The sequence below is a fragment of the Pleurodeles waltl genome, chromosome 12 (genome assembly GCF_031143425.1).
Source record: "Pleurodeles waltl isolate 20211129_DDA chromosome 12, aPleWal1.hap1.20221129, whole genome shotgun sequence".
Classification (NCBI taxonomy): Eukaryota; Metazoa; Chordata; class Amphibia; order Caudata; family Salamandridae; genus Pleurodeles; species Pleurodeles waltl.
The window spans coordinates 425002484-425022449 of record NC_090451.1 but is presented as its reverse complement, the minus strand read 5'-3'; positions in this window follow the sequence as shown (position 1 = coordinate 425022449).

Sequence of the window (19966 nt, the reverse complement as noted above, 5' to 3'; positions counted from 1 at the left end):
ATGGGTGATTATTGATGTTCACCTACTCTCAAAAAATGGGGAGGTTATAGCCAATTATGGTTCCTCACACTCAAAAGTCTACATGTTTCGCGTCTAAGCGGTCCAGCCGGATCCAGCGACGCTTCATCAGGACAAAAACCTTCTCCAAAGGGTATAAATATCAACAAGTGTGTAAAAAACTAAGTCACTTACTCAGTCCTACTTGTTAATGCAAAGGTAGCCCTAAATAAATGTAAGTAGAGAAACCAAAGTCACAAATAAAGTAATAATACAATAGCAAATAGGTGCGCCTGTGAAATAAACAGTGATAGAGTGCCACACTCGTGAAAAAATTATTCAAAAATACATAGAGATCAAGCTTACCATCCCTAATTTCAGGATAGAGCCCAAAAGGATTGCTGGCCAGTGACAGAAACTAAGATTCTGTAAATACAGATCATAAATCACAAAAGGTAAAAACAACATCATAAGTTTGTTAGATGATGGACATATCTGGTGGTTCCAGGCATCAAACATAGTTGAATCGTCTAAACATGTAACTCCCAAACAATCTGGATCGCCCTCCGGTTCTCAAATTAGTTAACAACTATCCGAGATTAAAAACAGTCAGATAGGGACTCAACATCATTAACTGATAGTAAATTGTGTCAATAGCGATGTTAAATACACCTTATATATAAATACAGCTACCAGGACAAAAACGAAACGAGGTCGAATAGACCCACGTACTGATTTGTTCGAACGCGAACAACTTTAGAAGAACTTAGCAAAGTCCGATTAAGGCAGCGTATTCAAGTAAAAAAGCATGCGTCTTAGGGGATCACAGAAACACTTACTTCAGGTTCTTGATAGTAGGCAAATAAACCTACCCCACCAGCGCGCCTCCTCCGAAAACGTAGGCGCGAGTGTGTGCCGGTTTTTTTTTATTGCCGGTCTCGTCTCTAGCACCCGGAAATGAATATCAGCTCGCGTGGTCATCGAAAGTGAGGACAGACTTAAATCTAATGTGGTGCACTATTACGATGACACTTGGTAACCACAAATTAGTATACTTATTGGGATGTAGTAAATAATGAAAACCGAAAATTGGGCCATCCGAGTCTAATAAAAACCAAAGGGAGATTAAAAGGAAAAAATGAATACAAACTAATTATCGCAAGTAATTCAAGTAATACACCTCATAGTAAAACATGATTGTCAACAGAAAAGGAATCAAGTGAACAACAGAGATAATCTTCTGTCAACTTTCAGGGAAAATCAGCCAAAATATATCATCAAGCGATGTTAATGACCCAAAACTATCTCAACCATTATCAAAGTTGAAAATATGGAGAAATTGGAAGGTAAAAATAGGAAAAATCAAATATTAGGACAAAATCACCAAGGATTGGAAGCTCTCTAATTGTGTGGCTTAAGGCGAGAGAGTGGTCCATGGGATGTCATCATTTAATTCCCGTGATGACGTTCCCAATTTAAAAATCCATCTTTGCTCAATTCTAAAGAGTGATGAGGAACCATATGGAAGGGTTTTTGGGGCTTCTAGGACAACCCACGTGAGATCGTCTGGAGAGTGTTTTGCATCAAAAAAATGAGAACTCAGTTTCGTGGTCATTCTGCGACATCTGATATTGCTTCTATGTTCATTTATGCGAATCTTAACTGGTCGTGTAGTCATCCCTACATATCGTAGACCACATGGACAGGTGATCAAATAGATACAATTTTTGGAATTGCAGTTTGTATGCTTTTTTAAAAACCACCTGCCGATAGGGTCTAAGTCTATAAATGTAACTTTGCTAGTTAATGAGCAAACGTTGCAGTTGCCACAGGGAAAATGGCCTACAACGGGTGGAAGTTCCCGCAGGGTTTGTTGTGTCGGAGACTCCCGACCTCGTGGACGTGTATGGATCACTATATCCTTAATGTTAGGGGTGCGTTTAAAAGCAAAAATGGGTTTGGGTATGACAACACCGCCACTCTCCAAAATGGGCCAGCGTTTATTAATCACCTTTTTAATGGTGTTTGACAAAGGCGTAAAAGTGGTGACGCAGGTTATACATGTCTTAGGGCTTTTTTCCATTTTAGCCAAGAGAGAGTCCCTATGGTTGTTTTTTGCTCTCTTGCGGGCAATGTTAATTGTCTTAGTTGGATAGTGTCGGTCATGAAGTTTCATTTGTAGAATATCTGCTTGTTTATCAAATTCACGTATTGAGCTACAATTCCGTCTCAGACGGAGGAACTGGCCCACTGGTAGATTGTCTCTAAGAGCTTTTGGATGGTGACTCTCATATAGAAGGAGACTATTGCGATCAGTCGGTTTGTGATAGGTGGTTGTACTCAAAGAACCATTATTAATAGTGATCATGAGATCCAAAAAAGGTAGTTGAGTGGTAGAAACTGACGCTGTGAATTTTAAATATGGATCAAGAGAGTTAATCCAGGTGATAAAATTGTCAGTTTGTGATAGTGGTCCTTTCCAAAAAATAAGGATATCATCTATGTAGCGTTTCCATAGACTAATATCTCTCTCAAATGGGTTAGCTGTCGTGAGAATACATTTCTTCTCAAAATCATACATATAGAGGCAGGCTAGGCTCGGAGCAAAAGTACTGCCCATCGATGTACCTCTGATTTGGTGAAAAAATTGTTCCTCAAAAAGAAAATGATTCTCAGTTAAGGCCAAAGAAGCACATTGCATAATAAATGTAATGGGTGTGGAGGTAGTGGAAAAGTCATTTAGTAATGCTGATTCAACTACCCGTAAGGTTGCAGTTTGAGGGATGTTCGTGTAAAGAGCTTCAACATCTAGCGTAACTAAGGCCTGTATTTCCGTACCCAAGTTAGCTGATTCGATTAAGTTAAGAACATCCTTGGTGTCTTGAAGATAGGTAGAAGACTGTCTTACAAGGGGCTTAGGATCCTAGTCACATTTTTATAAATCTAAACCACTGTATGCATCTGCTGTTGTGCTTGTGCGAAACCTAGAACATTTTGAATCACAATTTATGATATATATTTTTCAACAAACATATGAATGCCAAGCACTTAACAACAGGACACTTTATTTCCTTTCCTGAATTGGCACTGTGCCCTGTACCTGTTTTAGTGATGTCTTGACACTTTACTGTCAAATTCAAACTGTCAGGAGATATGAATACTTCTTCTGGAATACCTATGTGTACTTTTTTCTTTTAAAATATGTAATAACCATCCATTTGTATTTGGGAAATAGGACCAGCCCAGAGAGAGACTGCTATATGGTAATTTCTATTCCATCTAAAAAGTCGCTTTCCAATGGAAATATCATAACTGAGGCTGCTACAACTTGATTACATATTTAAATGAAATATGTAAATTAAACAAATAATTCAATATAATCTTTAGTACACCCCACTTGTCTGGTTGGTGCTTTCCTTTCATTTTACATCACAGAAGTAATTTGGAGGAACATTGTATATTGTGAGTTGCAGTGCCATAATTCAAACAAGGCAAGATTTCCAGGTAATTTGGGCATCATCTAGAAAAGCGAAGGCCCAACACATATTTTGCAGTTTGTGATTGCTCATAGCTTCCACAGGGTCCAGACTTACATTTTTGTTTTGGCAATGCAATGCAGCAGTCAAACTTACTGAATGTCCATGCACTAAGGAAAAAAACAGCGCAGAGCCATGTCTACCAAGATTGGCCTGCTGCTGATATGATCAGCTGTGCTAGTGCTTGAATTACACTGTCTTGCATGTCTTCCAGAATGATGTATAGGGGAGTTTTTGCAGTCTTGCATAGGATATTTGCTGTAAGCACATCCTTCCAAATCAAATTCCTTTGCCCAGACAAACCTATTAGGAACCCTCAGATTGGAGGTGTGCTAGGCACTGAAGCACAAATGCATGTGATTTTGTTTTTAGAAAACATTTTTCCGTTTGTTAGCTGCTGCTTAAAGGGCATGTTCGTTTTTGATGCAAATCTGGTCTTGCTATCATAATAGATTAGCTTTGTATTAAAACCTATGGAGACGTGTGCTGGTCTATCCAAGTAGTGCCCCAGTATTTCCCCTTGATGCAAAGTGATGCAAAGCAACAAAGCTGAAAGTGGATCTTTTTGCTCTTGAAAAAAGGCACATTTCCAGTGCAAAATATCTTTTGTGCTCAAAAATATGTACCAATGTATCACTTTTCAGGACTTTGTGTCAAACTTTATTATTAAGGGATTCATTCTAAGTTTGGCTGACAGGGCCCCCCTTTCAGCACCCTCGGAGTGTACACTGTCTGCTATGGTAGACAGTAGGCATTCCAAGGTTGCTGTGTGTGATGTCATTGGCCTTGGCTCTCTGAGGGAGCCGAGGCCAATGCTGCTGCACTGTTTCCATCAGGCGGACTGGTAGAAACATTTTAATAAGACGTTTCTGCTGGTCAGCCCAGTGGAAACGTAATATGACGATGGTGAGGCCGCCACCTTGACTGCCGCCTCGTGGCCACCATATTGGAGTTGTGGCGGTGCAACCGTCCAACTTGTAATCAGGCCCTAAGTCTACCAATAACTGGGCTATGGAAAGTCAGACTTCCGCTGCAGAAAGTAAACCCTGGTTTTAATAATTAAATTCAGCCAATGAAAAGACAGAACTGCCCTCAGCATCCCTCTATTTGTGAAATCCACTATAAGGAGCCACACCTTTTAACAAATCTAGTGTTTCTAATCCAGTTTTGTGACATGATTTGGAAAACTACATTTATGATAAACACCATTCAAAGTATCATTATAACACTGCTATTTGTATAGCCAATGCAAAAATAGACTAGGGATAGCTAGACATGCAGTATTTAAGAAAATATATTATTTCAAGACAGCAGCTATGTTAATAATAATAAGGAGGCAATCACTAGAAAGCAACACCAGTTAGCAAGCATGTGTATATAAAGTAGGATTTTTGTTTCAAAATATAAACTTGCTATCTTATCTTTGTTCACGTGCATCCCTATTTAGCTCAAATAGCCAATAAATTTATGTTTAACACAAAAAATGTGTTGCTTTGTTGTGGAAATCCTTTGTTTTAAAATGGCTTTCTTGTTGAAGCACTTGACTTCATGCTGGCTGATATTCGCCTTGATTCAAAAAACACCCCATGCAGTATAATGGAATATGCTGCTTGTCATATACTAATGCAGACACAGAGGTAAAGACATCAAATGCTGTCACTCATGAGCATTGACACTCTAAATACTGACTGGCTGTCCGAAAGACTGATCCAACATGTGAATGTTATTTCTAAGAAAGAAACCAATGGATATATTTCCCTGACTCTTTGCATGTGGTCCTTTTTTTCGTATATCTTAAGATCTGACTTTTGCAATGCACTGGTCGAAGACCTGTCAATCTCCATGTCATAGGATTCATAAGTCTTTTAACCCATTGTACTTCTTGCTTTTCTAGTTTAAACTGCCACGACCTGGTATATATTTTGGCTTCTCTTTATTGCGCTAAACTTTAGTCATAGCAGCTTTTAGGATGCCACAGAAAATATTTTACATTAACCCAGATCTCAATGAAGATTCTTCATGCTCAACTGACAGTAGGATGGAGATGGCCAAGGTATTTGTAAGCAGTTTCTCTAACATCTTAGCTTTTTTCACAAATTAATTTTGCAGTTAATAAAGAAGTACTCCTGTGATACCCTTGTAGGAGTTCTTCATTTGCCTTTGTTATTTGGCCTACAAACTCCTAAAATGGCAATTCAATGGAAAACAGTGAGGCAATATCCATATATAATTAGTATAAAATGGGATGGACTTTGCCCTCTCAACAGTTTTACTTTCAGTGAGTTGAAAGTTTGGTACTGCTGTACTACTACTTACAGTGCTCATAAATACTTTTGTGACTCAGCTCCATAGAGTACCACAGAATGTTGCTCAAGGAATGACATGGAAGCCACCAGTCTGCATCCCTATCGGCAGGGCCAAACTTGTCCAAGGCTGTGCTCGATACTGATGATGAAGAGGGGAAAAAGGGGCTAGGGATATTAAAGAAGGTTCACAAGAGATATAGGCCCTCATTCTAAGTCTGGCGGGCGGCGGAGGCCGCCCGCCAGACTTCCTCCCTCCAAAATACCGCACCGCGGTCGGAAGACCGCTGCGGCTATTCTTAGTTTTACACTGGGCTGGCGGGCGACCGCCAAAAGGCCGCCCGCCCAGTGTAAAACTCCCTTCCCACGAGGACGCCGGCTCAGAATTGAGCCGGCGGAGTGGGAAGGTGCGACGGGTGCAGTGGCACCCGTCGCGAATTTCACTGTCTGCAATGCAGACAGTGAAATTCTTTGTGGGGCCCTCTTACGGGGGCCCCTGCAGTGCCCATGCCATTGGCATGGGCACTGCAGGGGTCCCCAGGGGCCCCACGACAACCCATACCGCCATCCTGTTCCTGGCGGGAGAACCGCCAGGAACAGGATGGCGGCATGGGTTGTCAGAATCCTCCATGGCGGCGCAGCGAGCTGCGCCGCCATGGAGGATTCTAATGGGCAGCGGAAAACCGGCGGGAGACCGCCGGTTTTCCACTTCTGACCGCGGCAAAACCGCCGCGGTCTGAATGCCCTGCAGGGCACCGCCAGCCTGTTGGCGGTGCTCCCGCCGACCCTGGCCCCGGCGGTAAGGAACCGCCGGGGTCAGAATCAGGCCCATAGTTCGTTTAGTTGCATAGATCCTCTTGTTAAATTGAGGCATTCTTGAGTCTCCTTCAGTCTGTCATAGGTGACAGTTCTTTTGTACCAAACAGAACACACGGCTACTGGTACCCCCAGCTCTTGTATCAATTTAAATTCCATGTGTTTTTTTTTCTTTTCCATGGATTTCTCATGAATGGTACAATTTTTCAGAAACTGTAAAAAATCCCAATAATCACTCTAGCAATGCCTACATTATTGTAAACACTCAACACATCAATAGCACAGTAGCTTTTTAAGGTAGTAGCCAAGGGAATCTTCATGAGGGTGGTCTTGTTCTGATGTCCTATATAATTATAACTTGAGGCACTAAACAGAAACAAATTTTCACTCATGATTTGTAAATAAATCAGCTAATATTCTATAGCCAGTTGTTGCAGCACAACCTAGAAGACAGGTCGGACTTTCAACACATGGAGGAAAAACACAAAATCCATCAGTAATTTTACAACCCAAATAAGTAAATCTTACCTTCCCTAGCTCATCACCAATCTGAGGACTCCGAAGACCGAGATAGAAAAGGATGACAAGTTTGAAGTATGCTATTAATTCCAGTAAAGCGTTTCAGGGAGATTGTATAGCACATATTGAGGTAAGAAATCTTATAATGCAACAACATTGTAGCAAAAATATTGCAGACCAAAATATCCGCTCTACATAGTTACAGTGTAATATAAATTTAACAGCATTTAACATTTTGCCCACCTTAAAAAATGAATTAACTTAAAAAAGTTATATAAAACCACATAGATAATATGAGCATTCTGAAATGCTTTTGATAGGTTTAAATGACGTGTAATAAATATAAACTTAAACATACATTTATTTAGAGGCTGAGCTATGGGCAATGATGATGGGATGAGTTTCCAGAGTGCAGGGATTATTAGAGTTGTTGCTCTCCCACTGTGCAGGGAAAGCCAAGCTGAGGTTTCCTTTGGTTTTTCTGCTTCTGGCCACAGCCTCACGCTACACTTCCTTTTTTATTATTTTAGGAGGGCCACCCATTCAGACTCAGGCACCCTAGAGCTCACGTTCGAGTGCAGCACTGAGGGCTCACCACCGGCTACCCTCGCTGGCTCCCTGCCTGGCCCACACTCCCATGTGCCGCCGCAGGAGTCAGCAATCCTTTGTTATGTCTGCCTGCACCAACGGGCAGACGTCTTTAGTGGTGGCCACCTCCTGCTCCCCCCACACGTGGCTGAGCGAGGAGTGCAGGCCACATGTGGAGGGTGTGGCAGCCCTCCCCAGTCCTCTCGGTCCGAGATGGGGCCCAGGAATAGGGTATGGGCCCCCCTACATTGAGTCCTTGAAAAGTACGATAGCACAGCCACATTTTATAAATACTCATCGGTCAGGGATGGGGTCCTAGCCCCCTAATGTATAATTTTACTTGAGGGATGGGGTCCTTGGGTACAATGCGAACACGGTAAGGGGGCCCTATGCACTCCCTCTCCCCCAATGTGATGACACAGCTTCATTGCGCTGTTCCCCAGGCCCTGGTCCACCCTAGATGAGATTGATCAGCCTGCAGCTTAGCCCAAGTGCTCCGAGGGAGAAGAATTAGGTCAAAAGTCGCCAAACTTTAGATTAACATAACTCGGGCACCTTTAGGCTGATTTGGACATCCCTGGGCTCATTTCACCCCTGATGGTGAGCGCTATCCACCAGGTGCAGTTGCAACAACCCTCCTCACATCAAAAGTGGTGCAGTCCTAAAAATGCTGCCACTCCTGGTTTTTCCCAGTTCCCAGTTTTCCTTTGTGGCTTTGTTGATGGTGTAGAAAGGTCCAGGGCTTCCCCCAACTGGTCCTCATGGGGAGTAAGGGGGCCAGCCTCTGTGATGCTTGGGGAGCCCCTGTGGTCCTGAGTCCTTAGTGGGGATCAAGGTGTTCCTCCTTCCAGTTCTCCACGGCAGCCCCAGGATCCAGCAGCACAGCAGCAAGAGGGAATAGTCCCCTGGTGCAAGAGTTTATAAAGGGGAGAGGAGGGTTCCAGAAGACATGCACCCCTAACCTATACTGGGATGCCACATCATCTCTCCACCCTGCACCAACCCTCCTTCACAGCATGTTGGGACAATCCAAAATGGCATCATAATTGAGCCACTGGTTACATCAGCTGCCGGGGTCTGAGCTCCACCCCTCATTAACAACATTGCCAGGGACTTGCACACTAGAATTGCAAAGGCGCCCCCTCATGGTTTGGCTCCAGTTGTCTGGGCACTCGCCTTTGTTCAGTGGGGTTGGCCAGGCCCATCCCTGACGTGGTGTGACAGCTGGGTGACTGATACAGGTCATTCTGACCCACCCCTTTCCTCCTCAGGAGCAAAGAAAAGTAGTGCTTATTGCTCCTATTGCATCGGGGTGACCTTTGTTCCTGCTGCTGGGGAAAACGTAACTACTGGATACAGCACCATTTTGGAAGTTACAAACTTGGTTTTCTCACACAAGTTACACTCTAATTCAAGGCACCAAAGGTCTCTGTAGGCCAAGGAGAAGGGAAACTACACTCTAAGGAAGTTCCCTCCCTATGTGTATAAGGGTGTGTCACAATAGTTAAAACAGTAAAGCACACTGACTTTCCCTAATAGTGTACACTACCCTTATGAGGCCTATCCCAGGTGAATACCTATCCCTACAGAGAACCCATTGCACCAAGTCACCTGTGTGCTGTTACCAGGCTATGCATGACAGTAGTCTCCCACCTGCAGCCTGCATGTGTACACATGCATGTGCACATGTGTTCATGTGTAACCAGCCAAGTGCCACTTACCCTTGCTGCATTGCAGCAGCCTTATCTGAAAAGGTGGACACTGGCAGTAAACATGTGCAGTCTATTTACGTGTGATCACCACTCGTGAGGCTCACCCATAGTAAAAGGTCCAAAAACCAGGTGATCAAAAAAGCAAAAACATTCGAGTGAACTGCTGGAGCAGAAAGCAGTGCAACAATTTGTCTGCCTGCAAGCAGTTAAACAAAGACCCTGGGCGCAGGTGGGGGGTGGTATTAAGGATTAAATACTCCTTTATTTAAAAAAAAAAAATGAATATCTTACTTTCCATTTTTCTTAAAAAACTCAGAAATTCACTACCATTTTTAAAGAGAAACACAAGCTATAGTTACTTTAGGGCATGGGTTATAGACACATGGGGTAGCTATAACTGGAGAATATCAATGGTTTTGTTTGTTTAAGACAGCATGTTTTAACTGACAATTAGACCTAAGTATAACATCCTTTTAACATTTGTTTTTTTCAGAGAATTTTTGGAAACAACCAAATATTCATAAAATTTACTATAAATCACTTTAAAAGTGTAGTTAGTCAATTAACATTCTTAACCAACTAAAGCACTAAAGAAATATACATCTAGAGTGGATCCATTGTAGTTGCTGGGGTATAGGAGTTTAGCTTAGCTTCGGCTTGCAGACCTGTGCCCTTTTACCTAAGTAAACATGCTCTGTTTTATTATCCATCTTTTTATTAATTTTAGCAGCACTTGCAGTTCTTGTAGTTTTATAACAAATGCTTTTATTCTATAGTCAGTAGCCATTCCATGAAAGGGTCATTATCAGTAATGTTTGTATTGGATTGGCATATGTCCCTTTGCTTCACGGTAGAGAAGAACAGAATGTGATATTGCTGATCCCAGTTTGGGCATACAATCTAAATGCTTAGGTATATACCCACGTCAGGATCTCTGCACAGACAACATCATGAGCAGTACAAAAACACTCTGTGAGACCAAGGTCACTAGAGGGGGTTCTACCCAGGATATTCCATCCATACTGCACATCACTTTGCAGCAGACCTCAGCCCTTGTGTCACTACACTGCCTCATTTGAAGAATGGAGGCCGACCTTGTTCTAAGGTAACAGGGGTTGGGGTGCTTCTCATGGACATGGCTTGGGCAGATTAGTTTTATCATACCATGCTCTCTTTAGGGTAGACAATACACTTTAGGGAGAAATTTGTATAGTCATAGTTATTGCAAAATGTTAGGATTGCTCATATTCACATTGCTTAGTCTCACAATACTGATTTTGTCTCTTGACATTATCCCAATCATTGAGCTCATGCATTTTTTTCGTAGATTGCAGTCTTTTCAATAAATGTACTACTCATTGCACAGAGATTTCCCTGAGAGGATTTCAGAGTCCATGCCCTGGGCACCCCGAAATCACCTTTACTACTTGTGTTTTGGTGTAGTGCTGCTAGAAAGCCATAAGGGTTGGGCAAAAGCTGTCAACTGGTGTGGGAGTGACTCAGTCAGCTACAATCAGAGGTGATGCAGCCCCTAATCCAGCAGTTTTGTAGAGATACAAGGGTCCTTACAACACATTTTAAACACTCCCCATGTTATTCCCCTACAAAACCCCAGAGCCCACAATAAACAAGTACTAAAAAGAAATAAATCACAACAAAATAATCTTACAAGAATAAAAACTCAATATTAAAAAAGCATAGTATATTTAAGTGAAATTAATCAGTTATTTCAAACAATTAAAGTATTTAAATTAACAACCCAATTAAAATTAAATAAATGTAACAATTCTTAAAACAAAAAATGAATAATGCATCAATTAAAACACTGACTTGATTAAAAATCTAATTACCTAATTGGGGTTAAAAATGAAATAACCAATTTACAAAAGATTATATAATATATATTGAAATCTTTTCTTATGCTACGCCCCTAAAAAATAATAAACAACCAATAAATTAAAAAAATAAAAATGAAATCAAAAGCATCATTATGAACCCAAATAATGTATTAGACATAAAGTAATAGATTTTTACAAAGCAATTAAAGTTCAATATTATGTTCTAATAAAAAACACTTCATCACAATGCATTAAATGCCCACAGTCAAGTTAACCTTCATATCACTCTTGGAATGTTTGCTTGTCTTTGACCCTATACAGCACGCTGCTGCCTTTTGGCGATTTACACTATGGAAATGCCATATAAATTGGCACAAACATTCATACATACATAAATATGTACATACAGTAAGAAGAATCTTTGTGCAGAATGTCAAATTCCGCTATAGCTTGCTAAACACATTGGACATTCTGCTATAGATTTTGAGGTACCCCATTGAGGACAGGATGGACTTGCTGGTAATAAGGATCATAACTCAGTTGTACATATTTGGCAGCCACAATCCTGTGTGGCATGACTCCTGTTGCACCAGTGCATCCTGAGTGACAATGTCTGGAGTAAGGGTTGATAGGGCTAGCCAATAATGTCAGGACCAGATGTGGGTGGGAGTGCAAGTAATCCCGTATAGCAAGCCATGACATACGAAACCTTTGGTTCTTCAGTCTGGTCCAGTTAACCATCAACTACAGCATATTGATGCACTCATGTGTAGGGTTTATTCTAGATCTACAGCTCGACTGATGATTAAATTTGTGGTATTCTAACCAATAGAAGGTGAGATATGGAAAAAAAGTGGATTCACCATATCAGCATCCTTGTAGTTGAGAACAATACACAGCTTCTTCCAGGAGAGGGCATTCATTTGAATCACGCTCCACAATATTCATGTCCAAAAAGGTTGTCTTCTAATAAACTGATCAGTATAGGTGCTAGGGCATTTTGGTTGTGACCTTTGACATCAGAATGTTGATCAAAATGTGACCATATTGAAATTATATTGTGTGAATTGATAATGAGTTAATTGTGAAGTGGTGCACTAAAAGTCTATAATTAGGTGCATTCACTGTAGGCTAGTATTTTAAGGCTTGTGGTATAGCCATGCCAACTGACATATAATCATTTAACCTGATTCATATGCTTCCTTATGATGTTAGTGAACAGTTATCATTGAAATGATAATGATTTTTTTGATTGATATGCTCTAAATGTTAGATGTTATTGTTTAAAAAATGTCGTTCCCCAACATTTTTTAACAAGTTGTTGCACTTTTGCAATTTACTGTAACATAAAATTAGACAAGATTTATTAATGATGATTTTATTATTGAAACATTTCCATGTATTTGTTTCACATGCATAAGGTGTGCCATTTTAAATACCGATCTAATTTAGATGTGCTAAGGCCGGCTAGTCCCCTGCCTCATTGAATGTGAGAATGTTGTTTTCTTTTGCCTAACATGCCATTTCACCCAGATTTCATTCACATGAAATGTTAGTTTGGAAGTAGATGCACTATTGTGTGTAACCTCGAGGACAGTAAACAGAGAACATGAATATTGAATGTATTCATAATTGTTTCAATGTTGTACAGGAGAGCAAAGACAGATACCTTCCCCTCATTGCCCCAGGAACTTGTCTGAATGTTGCAGATGTCTGTCATATGATATGACATGACTGGACAATTGAAATCTTTAAATCTATATGTTGCTACCAATGGGCAAATCATCATTCACTTTGGACTTTAATTTATTATTTCCAGTTAGCTGTACTAAGAGAGACACATTGGGCTTTGAAAGGGACGAACCTTTTTGCCCTCGCCTTGCACTTACCTTATTGTTGCTGAGGAGACTTAGATCTTCTTTGACCCATGAGAAGCCCCTCAACTGCATTTTTGAGATGCTGACACCTTCTCTTTATTTGGATGCACCATGGATGCCTTCTGTGCCATTAACTGCTGCTTATACCTCACATTTAACATTCTGATGCTCCCTCTGATTAACTATAATTATTCTTGGTCTTAACTTACTGTTACCACATCCATATAATTAATGCATTTGTCATCACATGACACCATATATGATAAAGGGATACACATCCACTAGGGAACTGATCTTGAAATAAAAAATTGTTTCCCACAATATTTTTGTCACATCATTTGCTTGCAGGCTATGCCTGCTGCTTTATTTACTGCTGACGACATATTTTCAGATAGTGGGGGGACCACTGTTTCGTACGTCTTCGTTCCTCAACTACAGATACCATTCTTTCCTTGTCACAGTAGAAATAGCAGTACTTTAGGGGTTCATGGCACACTTCATAGCAGGACTAAAACACCAATGTTTACGTTTGATGGCTTACGGAATAGCGGCTCTTATTATAGTAGATATGACACATGCTCCCCCCTGCCTTGTACACCTTGACACTCTCCTCAAAGCTCTCGGCTATATACATTAAGCGACAGTCTAGTCAACTGCAGATATGCAAGGATGAGTGTTCTTTGACTTCTTTATACTGGGTTAAGTCTCCTTCGAAGATAGTGGACGGTCCCCTTGTGTCAGGGTCTAGTTGACCACAGTGATTTTATCTGACTAGAAGTGTCACACTCATCAACATTCCACAAGACCAGCTGCAGCTAATAGAGGTATGTCCTGGCTCTGTAAATGGTGAGTGCTGCCTGTCGGGATGACTGAATAGTTGTTACAACGTTTAACCAGAAATGTTCTTTGTAATAATTTCTTTGTAATGACTTTCTTATATTGGTAGGGGGAGACAAGCCCTATTCTTTGTGGACATAGTAAAATGCTATTGGCACACATCTTGAATTTGGTGGGATTTGACCCACGATTGCTTGGATTTGTAATTTTGTTTTTTTCCTAGATTACTCTAACTTTGTCTAACACCACAATACCTACTCATCCAACATGACTTTTAGTAGTCAACAGTGTTGGATTTGTTCTGAGGCTCATAACATGACCTTTGGTAGCCCGCGGCTTCAGATTTGATCTGAGGCGCATTGTATGACCACAAGGTACTGCTCTTTTGATTCACTCCTAAGTTTAACTTGTAACTGGACAGTCATGACCCATTTTCACACAACACCTTGCCAAAACTGAGCCTAGAAACTACATAATTGATTAACACAGTTCATTTATGCTTTAGGTGAGCTGTTGCATACTAACAGAGGAAGTCTTTTAAGAAAATGCCTGTTGATCTGACCGACACTTCAGAAGCATGCACTTGTGCGTTATTTACTGCTCTAGTTGGAACAACTTTGTTCAGATGCACTTTAGATGCAATGCATTTTTAGACAACATGGAAATGTTTGCAACTCTCACAGTTTAACTTTCTGTGTTGCCTTTTAGAACATTATATTAATCAACCCCTGAGTAACACGCTGTCTCATTGTATAAGATAATATGGTGCGTAAAACGTATCTTCTTGTACTACCACTCACAACACATAACACTCTTTTTGAACAGGCCTCTTGTTTTCTCTTGTAGGCAATAGTTCAAAGGCAAGTTGTCCTGATGAGGTTCTGTGAATACCCCTAGGATTGAAACATCAACATTGAGATCCCTTGTTCCAGAGTTTTTAACTTGTTGGAATATAAGACTGTAAATTATAACAGGAGCCAACTTGAATGTTCAAAAGGCATGCATATTGTATTAATTACAATTATTGAATGGATGGATTAACTCAGGATACTGCTGATTGCCTTTAAAAGAGAGTCCCTTTGGACCACTGTTTTGATATTATGACAACAGTGCTGGGGCAGAGCTGTGGGTGTGGATATCATGGCAAAGAAATCAAAAGGCCCATATTTAATGCCAACTAAGAGTAACATTCTAAAACACTCTCACACACACTTTCAAATAATCCCATTTACTTTCAATCACCTGCAAATACACTCACAAACATATGCACACATGCATAAAGACATTGCATATTTTAATTTACTCTGCTTACTTAGCTGGCAACTTGGAGGCTTTACGGCAGTAGCAAAGTAGAAATCTGGTGCTGGGCATTAGAGCTAGCAAACCTTGATCCCCAACGAAGAGTCAGATGGAGCAACAAGGGCATGTCTGAGAAGGGGAAGGCCAACCTCATACCCCCTCCCAGTTTCTTGATAGGCCTCGAAGCACAGCCCTATAAGTAGTTTGAGTAATGCTGGAGATTCTATCCCGGCTGGCCTGTGTGGATTTTCATTGGCTTCAGGGTTGCACTGATCTGTGCCCTGATAGTCACATTTCAATAAACATAAAATGGATTGTACCTGGATGAGGAGATTGTAAGTGAACTACATTCCACCAGTCATGCTCAATCCAGACATCCATTTATACAGTGTTGTGTTCTAACAGCACTCTGTAGCTGGACCATGCCTCAGCCCTCTGAGCCCCACCCTCCTTCCATTATGAGTCTGGAAACAAGGTGGAGAGGGCTAATCTACGCTCCAACAATGTACATACAAAACATGAAAAACATATTTTATGAATACTATACAGGAGACAGTTGATCTTAGTCCTCCAAACCCTAATAAGGAGCCAATGATGCAGAACCTGAGCTTGAAAGTGTGTATGAAAAAGTAAAAGTGAGTATGGGGTTTAGCTGAAGAGGCAAAGATGGAGGGTACACAAGTTGATCCAGATACTCTGTCGAACTGGGCCCAATGGGCTATATATAATCTAGGAAATGCCAATGCTCATATATCTCAATAAAGACATAAAAGCCTTTTGCTGAAAAAATAGCCTAAGCTTAGTAGCCTGGCAACCAAAGAAGAGGGGCAATGGGCCAACAATCTCTTGTTTGGAGATTCCTTTATTAAGGAGATGAGCGAATATGTTTCCACCTTTGCCACTATTGATAAGGCCCAATCTTCCATTAAGAAGATGTTTTCTTATCAAGTTTTTGCAGGGCCAACCCAAAAAGGAGTTGCTTTGACGGCCACTATTCCACAAGGGGACATTCTTTTAAACAAAGGATCCTCTAATCAAGGGTCCCAACAGAACTACTACCAAAAACACAAGACTCATTTGTATCCCTGACGCTCCAGAGGTTTTCGAAACAGAGGATATAGGAACAAAGAAGAACAATTCTCATGTTTGGACTTCCTCCCAAAATGAGGCAGATTAGCTCTGTGTATAGATGTTTGACTTTCTCTAACAACAGATCCCTGGTGATCCTTACAATTCAAGGTTATTGTGTAGTGCTTTACCAGGCTCCTGTTCAGGTTCACGTTCCCAAACCTCTTCACTTATCTCAGGAACATTTTGTGCAGATTCAAGAAGAAGTGCAGACTTTGTAGTTAAAACAGGCCATTGATGAAACCTCTTTTGACCCCTCAGGATTCCTCAGTACCATCATTTTGGTACAGAAGAAGAACAAAAGGTTTTGACCAGTAATCAACCCAAAGTTGTTCAACAACATCATAGTGTATCATCATTTCAAGATGGAAATGATTCTACATCTCAGAGATATTCTTCTTAAAGACAACGGGTTGGTAAGACTGGAACTTCAGGATACTCACATGACAGTTCCAGTCCATTAGTTATTCAGGAAATGCCCTCCGTTTCAATAGAGCCAACCCTTTTTCTGCTTCAAGATTCAACCTTTCCTCAGCCCTTTTGTGATTCACACAGATATTCAAACCTGTTGTAGCATTTCTCAGACTTCAAGGTGTCAAAATCATTGTTTATCTAGACAACCTTCTCAACATGGCCCAGGACAAAAACTGTCCACTCTCCCATCAATATTCAGAACATCTTCTGTCATTCCTTCAAAACGTCTGGCGTTTTGGGGTTTTCAAATAGACACTTCACTATCTGTGCTCCAACTCATGCAAAACAAGATTACATTGATAAAAAAGGAAAGTCACCGTGATCTAACATGTTCTCATTTTTCCCTAAGATATTTGGCTCGTCTTGTGGGTCTGCTGGCACCTTCGAGTCAAGCTATTTTTCCCAGGCCTCTTCATTATTGTACTTTATAAAGGTTGAAGGTTTGTCATCTTTGCAAAGGCTTAGCTTATTCAGATCTTGTATCTATAGACCCAGAGTCCAGAAAAGATCTCCTCTGGTGGCTGAGCCACTTAGAAGCATGTAACGGGAGAACAATTTTCTCTGCCTCACCAGATCTTGTCATATAATCTGATGCAAGTCAGACAGGCTGGGAAGCAAGATGTGGTCAGTTCTCGACTGGTCTCTTCAGAAGTCTAACTTGCACATCAACCATTAAGAGATGCTTGCAGGTTCCTTTGACATCCAGACCTCTTCAAAGACAGAGTAAACTGCACTATTCTCCTTCTGATGGACAATATGTCAGCAGTCAGAGATATAAACCATCTCAGAGGAACAAGCTCCAAACCTCTTGCAGACCTGGCCAAAAGTCCCTGGGAATTTTGCCTCCAAATGAATATTTCTGTCAGAGCAGAATATCTTCTGGGAAATTTTAATGACATAGCAGACTGGTTTCCAGGCCTGAGGAGGTGGCCCTTCACATCCTTTGCACCAGCACTTCATCCACAAGCGCAATATAGTGTACTTGGACATCCCACTGCATGAGTTGAAAGGCAGCATTTTGAGGAGGGGGTATGAGTCCCAGCAGTCTACCGGCCCCCAGAGGTGGCCCTTCACATCCTTCGCACCAGCACATCATCAGCAAGTGCTATATAGGGCACTTAGCCATCCCACTGCACGGGTCAAAAGGCAGCATTTTTTGGAGGGACTATAGGTCTCATGTGTTTCGACGCTCTAGGAAGCACCCCTTCACATTCTTTGTAATAGCACATCATTGGCAAGCACTATATAGGGCACTTGGACATCCTGCTGTGTGGGTCAAAAGGCACCGTTTTGAGGAGGGACTATGAGTCCCAGGTGTTTGCAGTCCCTAGACGGTGGCACTTCTTACCCTTTGCACCAGCACGTCATCGGCAAGCACTATAGAGTGCACTTGGACATCCCATTGAGCAGGACATGTGTGGGCTGTGCTCAGGCAAAGGACAGGCCCATCCTGCACCCATCAGCTCCAGGAAGAGCCAGATTGGGGCCACCCCCATAAACCCTGCAATTAGGCTGTTTGCGCCTTTGAGGTTCAGCCCTGCCTGCAGCCTTGGCATAAGACAGTCTTTGTGCCTGCATTGATGTGACTGCCACTGGCAACTAGTTGCAGCCTATCACCCTCCCTGCAGCCTCGATTTGGTGAGGGTACCAGGTGCTGCATCTTTTGCAATTATGCCCTCGACTGTGTGGAATCTTGCTGGCTTCCTTAGGGAGAGGACAGCGGGGCCTGTCACCCTCAAGCATTGACCCCAACCAGGTGTGCGACTGGTGTGACTTCACTGTCACCTTGGTGGTTGGCAGCCTCTGAGTAAGACTCTTTGCACCAAACCCGCTCTGCTGCTTCTGGAGGCACTTGGACGCTCTGGAATCCTCCATGCCTAGAAGAAACAGGCAGAAAAAGTGGATCTGCTGTTCCAGTGTTGCTGCCCCACTCTCTCTCCTGTTGGATTTAGGAAGAATATCAACACAATAGATCAGGTCTTCAGGTTCCTTCTACTGTATGGGAAAACAGTTCTGATCAATAGAGGTCATCTCTACGTGGCCTTTGTTGATCTGAAATCAGATTTTGACCTGGTACCAAAGCAGAAACTCTAAAATATCCTGTGTGATCTGGGAATGCCATCTTGGCCCTGGTTGTCTGCCTTCACAAGAATAAGTTTGCTAAAATACTATGGGGGGAACAGGGACCAAGGATACATGCTTGCCCCAACACTACTCTATACTGGAATGGAGTTGTACACTTTCTCTCCCAGAGCACTAAGGCCACCCCTATCCTTAGGGAAGAAAAAATACCCACATTACTCTTCACTGACAACACGCTGCTGGTCTCTAATGCCCATATTAATTTGCAGTGACTGCTATGACAGTTTGAGGAGTTTTGTTACACTCATGGGTTAGAGATAAACACCACTAAGACAAAATATAAGGCAATAAATCCACATAAATCCTACCTGGGGAACATTTATATATGGGGGGGATGAAACAGGAGAGGGTGGAGGCATTCGAATATTTAGGCATTACAATGACTGGCACTATGTCCTGGAAACCACATATAGACAAAATAGGTATGAAATATTAGAAAATTGTAGGTGCCCTATTGAAAGAACACTGCTCTTCCCGAAACAAACCAGTTAGACCTGCCCTCCAGATATATGATGCTAAGGCAGTGGGAGCAGCACTCTAGGGAGCCAAATTGAGGGGCTCTCCAACACAATAGAAGTAAAAAAGACAGAAAACAAGTACCTTGGAAATTTAACACTACTGCCAGCCAGCACTCTCTTACATCCCCTAAGGTTAAACATGGGTAGCAAACCAATACAAAAAGAAGCCAGGCTGAGACCACATCTGTTTTGCAGAAGACTGCTTGCTACATTAGAGCTCATACCCTTCAAGGAAGCACCTAAGAACTAATTGAGCTTGATAAAGCACATTAAATAGTCTGGTCATGTCAAAGCCTTTTCTGCTCTGGGCTTGCAGGAGGCTTGGAACTCCTGGCGTCAGGATCCAATTTCATCTAAAGACCAACTAAAGAAGGCTTACTGG